Raw genomic sequence first — 5,739 nt, forward strand, 5'->3', positions numbered from 1 at the left:
AAAAAAAAAAAAAAAAAGTCACTACATTCTAACAAACAAATCCAATTTGGTATCTCTGAAAAATAGTACCGTCCATATTTCTTCCTCCAATGACTGCAGTGGGAGCTTGGACAACCAGTCTGTCTGAACACACTCCTTTGGGACAGTAGAAATGAAATGACAAAAAATTCTAGTTCTTGTATTGAGGCTTGGTGCATCGTCAAACCTGAAGGGCACTGGTGGTATCATAGACATAACTTTTCTTTGCCCTTCCGCCACCTTCTGCTTTCACATTTGCATCTGTGTTATCACTGTCAGTGTGGAGTGTCATTGGTTTGGATGCTGTTTATGTAACCTTTGTTGGGTGTGTCAGAAAAGATGTTGACAAAGAGAGCAAGATTATGGGACCAGAACATCTTACTAAGAACTATCTGAGGAAAGACACTCACTGGACAAGCCACTGTGGTGTCTCATCTGGCAAGCAAACCTTCTGTGGCTTCTTTCCATGAAGGAACACTACTTGTCATTCAGTAATCCTTCATCACAAAAAATTCTGTCTGGTGGAAAAAAATGAGAATTCATGTCAAAAAGGCGTGGCCTAATCGGGAGGTTAGAGTTGAGCAACGTGGTCTGAAGGAGGAAAAGTAAGAAACCAGATTTTGATCTGCCTGTCAGTCTGTAAGGGGTAATGCAAGGTTGTTTTATTGTTCCTCCAGCATAATGCATAAGGATGATTTGTAACCAGGGAGAATCTAGGGTAAATAGTTCTTGCTAGAACACTTTGCTTTCAGATATCTTAAGAGGTAATCTGTGGCGGGTATGCTTGCTGTAAATCAGAGGCTATGTCTTTGCATTTGGAAGTCACTATTATTATGTTGAAGGGTGTGTGCTTACATAGTTCAAGTATGGCATTTGGAAAGAAGTAATTTCACCTCAGAGTGGAAGTTTCCCTGAGGCACAAATCCTCAACAGTGAAATTCTGTACGTGTACTTTGACATAAGCATGCCAGTGGGCATGTGCCAAATTATGCCTTTGAAGCCATGGAAGCCCGGCTGTGGGAACCTAGAACCTTGAAGAGTCCCTGAAGAGAGAGGAAACAGAGCCAGCTGGACTCATTTTCTATAGACAGAAATTTAATTGCTAGCTAGTAGCTACTACATAAGAAAAGCAATCATTTCAGGGGCCTGGAATATGCTGGTGTGAAGCTCTTGGTGGAGGAGTCAGGTGGCAGCCTGACTGTGACCCACCTAGATCCCACTCTTTGCGCATTGTTTTTATCTCCAATATTTACTGTCATGGTAAAGTATGATCACAATTATAAGAACCAATACATAGCTGTTATTAACCAGCACCTAAGAAAAAACTGCAAATAGTCTGCTTTTGAGTGCAAGCCAGCTGAGCAAAGAACAATTTGTCTAGAGCTAGTGTCTATCAGTTCAGCTTACATACAGACAAGAAATTAAATCTTTGTAGTAAAATCGATTTACAACTTCTTGTGCAATAAGTGGCTGCTTTCCCTGGCCCAGCAGTGGCTGGGCTCTGTCTTCCTCATTCTCTGGGGCCTTGCAACCCCTCAGAGACCGTCTCCTCTTTGTGGTAACAGATACCTGTCCTCTCCACCAGCTCTCTTCACTTCATCCTTCTGTGCTCACAACTTCAGCATCCTCTTTAACTCACAGAAACAATACATCTGTTATTTTGTCTGCCCACCAAAATAAAAAATTGGGCTAAAACATTGCCCTAAAAACAGGAATTGTGTATAGTGTGCAATAATAACTTGATATTACTGTACTATTAAGATAATGTTTCTGTAGCAAAGTCATTACTTTATAAAAATAGCACTTATGACAGTAATAAAAAGACCTACTGGGGGAAATTAACCTATGAAAGGGGACTCACGAGGGGCTGGATTATACCTTTATCACTACTCTGAGGTCAGAGCTAATTGGCATACAACAAAGCTTATGAACTCAGAGTTGATTGCTGCCTTCTGCTTTTCTCTGCTGACAGATGAGCGCACCGCTCCCTCAATTACTCCTGTGATTTATTTTTACTTGTAGGCAGATAAGATCAGCGCATCGTTATGTTGGACTCTGTACCAACATGGAGCAAGAGCACCTCCACTATACAGCTTACAATCTGGTCAGAAAATGGAGGTGGGTGTGAAAAAAGGAAACATTTCTTCCTCCTCTTTTATATGGGGAACAAATGTTCTGATCCACAGAGATATGTAGCTTCAGCTTTGCTGATTTGGATCTAGCAGGTCAGACTCACAACCATTTTAAAGTATCTTCAAGCAACAACTGATCTGCTGCATCCTGCACACCCTCTTACTGCATGGTACGGACAAGGCAACCAGACTTCTTTCAACACAGGCTAAACTAGCATTGCTGTTCTATGCCCAACATTTTTTTCCCTCCCAGAATAACAGTTCCTGCAGAGAGACCTACACTGGGGAACTGATTAAGGTTAAATACAATGCAGCAAAAAAAAACCAAAACCAAAAAAACCTTTCACATTTTAAACCAGATTATTTCTCCTATCAGGAATACAATCTCACGGCAGCAGAGCTGGTGGTACTGGCTTAATTCACTGGTATATCTTCAATTTGGATCACACCAGCCCGTGTGTGTGCCCTGGGTAAGAGTGCACACAAGGACAGTCACTGCCGTTCAACTGAGACACAATGGCTTGTTAAATTGTCATAAACTGATCATAAGTCTGAGTCCCAAATGGCTTACCCGAGGTCACCCAGCCGTTTGAGACACACCCAGCGACTGAACAACATCTCCGGAGTCCTCCAGCCTAGCGTCAAATACAATGGCACTTTTCCTCTCTAATTGCAACCAATTGTCACTGTCTTCTGGTGGGTATAACCAGGAGAAAACGGATATGGGAATGAGCTGAGGCTGTCCAGTCAGCCCTTCCAGCTCCAGCTGAAGCATTCTAGCAGGGTTTCATCAGGAAAACTGTGTGGTTCTACCAGATTCTGCTTCTCCAAAGGCAGTGAGCAATTAGATATTGTTGGTTAACTCAGCAAAAAGTTATTGTGATAGGGATAGGTGTTGCTGCCAAAGAACAGATTTCACTGAGTGGTTTTCAGTTGCAGAAATTAGAAGTCCTTTTTACCCTGGAGAAGTTTGTTCAACTCCTTCCTTCCTGTCACATCAGAGTGGCTAAGTGGTTAGTGCTATGCAGGGCATGGTTTACTAGCGTTCTATAAATGACCTGGGAGAAGTAAAAATGAAGTAGCAGAGCAAAGGGATGCTGTGCTGGAGGAATGCTGCTTTCCACAAGCCATGTAAACTCTAATTAACAGATAAAGGGTTCTACTATTTTCTTGCGTTTAACTCCACCCCCATCTTCTTTTCTATTTAACCATATGCCTTCTCACCCTCCAGTTTAAAGTCGTGTGTACACATGGCCTGATGAAAGCCTACACAAATCAATGCCAATACTCCCACTGACTTCAATGGGCTTTGTAAAAGGGAGAGAAGAGAATAGGTGATTATTTTTCCCTTCCAAACGACAAGTCCCTCCTTAAATAAAACAATCCATATAGTAGTCATAACTGCTTTTTGCAGTGCATGGGCATAACTACTCCAACCCTCTAAACAGTTAGCAGCAGTTGGTCTCTCTAATGCTTAGAAAATTATTTTAAACAGACTTCACACCTACAAAAAAAGGATTTTTTTTAAAGTGTGAGTACCTAGGGTTTGATCCCAGCAGTTGTTACCAGCATATCTGCACAGACCTCAATTTGCACATACAGAAGGACTGCCCAGAGCAGCACTTGCTGCATGGTTAAAATCATTTTGATATCCATGAGTAGTCCCCTCAAAGCCATAAATGTAGGGTCACGCTGCTGTTGATGTTCAGCCAGCTATCTAGGCGTGCTCTCAGTTAATGACTCGCCTGGCATTTCTGTACCAAGTCCCTCAGATGATTGTGCCAGCTCCCCACTCAGCAGCCAGGGAACTGAGCTGTGTGTTCTTCTCAGAGGTATCACCCTCTCAAATGGAGTAGCGAGTCGGTGAGGCCTAGGTGACTTCACAGCATCATACGAATTGAACATCTGTGTGCATCAAGCCACTGAGTTCAAACATCAGTCTTGCCTGCAAACTTATGCTGACTATAACACCTCCATCTATCTTCCCTACCCTACAACAGGGCATGAAAGGATTCCTCCACCCCTTCCTCTCGATGCACTGAAGTGTAAAAATCCCAAGGGAATTTAAAAAGTTATTTTCTTTTCCATCATGTCTGCCTCCGCATTTTGCCTGCTTAACAAAAGGCTAATCCATCGCTTAGACATGGAAAAGAAATCAATTGTTAATTTAGTGTGATAGTATGCTCTGGATATCCAAACATCTTCACTGCAAAAGGCTGATTACTCTTTTTTCACAATACTTGCACAGAAATGACCCAACTGTATAGAAGTGGAGGTGATATGTAAATTGTTCTTATGCAAAATGGTGCATGGAATACTGTTTTTCTAATCTTTCAACTAAGATATGATTTTTGGTTGTTCTTCAGAATATCTGCCCGATTAAATATCCTTGAAAAAACATGTATGGGACTGCAATAAAGAAAATAAAAAGGTTTCTTTTAATTAGTAATTACATAGCAATTATTACTATTTGTATCTAATGTATAATATCTGTAGAAAGCCAAAAAGATGTGGCTTAAGCAAAGCCACCTTACATTTTCCTTCAATTTACAACAGGAAAGGCGACCACAGATGGGGAGCTTGTGTGCCTCGGCCAAGGGCTGGGAACATTCAGCTCAGAGATAGGAGCTGCCCATGAAGCTTTCAGTCTGTCATCTGGAAGCGGGTGAAAACACCCCTACAGACTGTGTGTGGTTTTCCTACTGTCTCCAGTGGAGGAGTCTTTCCTTTGAGCCGACTGATAAAATCCTTCAGGTTTTAACCTGAAGCATGAGCTCTCACTTTTATGTAGGTGGCACAGTAACTGCGTCCTGTGTTGCAATGGGCCTTTGCAAAATGCCCTCTGCATGCATTTTGCAGTAGAAGGTTAAGAAAATCAGTCAAAGCATTTTCATGTGATGGTTGGGGGGGAGAAGATTCTTCACTAACACACTATGAAAAATCACTTTGTTTACTAAGCTACTTAGTAAGCTGTAAGGAAAAAAAACACTATTATAAACTCTAGATGAATTTCTTTAACTCCACGGTGTTTGAATACTTCAGAAATAATACAAGCATGAGTTTGTACTGCCTAGAGTCAGCCAATCTGACTATATTTTTACCATAGATGCTTTCAGATAAATCTGTTATGAAATTTTATTTGGAGCCTAACCTTGATTACAGTCCATTTAAGCCATACATGACTTGACTAAAAAAAATCAGTCTTTCCATACAGCTGATTAGCACTGAGTTGTGCTCTGGTGACAGTTGGCTACAAAACCAGCTTAGAAACTTCTGGGGAAATCACAGAGTATAAAACAGAAACTCTCACAGACACCAGAAGCTTTTCCACTTGTGTAACAATGACAAAAGCATACACAGGCCTATGGCAAAGTTGGCTTTGTGAATGTGGGTCAGGGAAAAGTCAGAAGTGCACATGGATGGATCTAGGATGTCCTTCAGGCTCCCAGGCTGAACGTGTGCCCTGCCCTCATCCTGATGCCATGCTGGGGTACAAGTTGTTCTCCCAAGAGCTGTTGCCAGCTGGGGAAGAGCAGACCCAAAGGCAGCTCAGGAACTTCCAGCCTGGGCCCTGCCCCTACAAACTGGG

This window comes from Meleagris gallopavo, chromosome 6, assembly GCF_000146605.3.
Source record: "Meleagris gallopavo isolate NT-WF06-2002-E0010 breed Aviagen turkey brand Nicholas breeding stock chromosome 6, Turkey_5.1, whole genome shotgun sequence".
Lineage (NCBI taxonomy): Eukaryota > Metazoa > Chordata > Aves > Galliformes > Phasianidae > Meleagris > Meleagris gallopavo.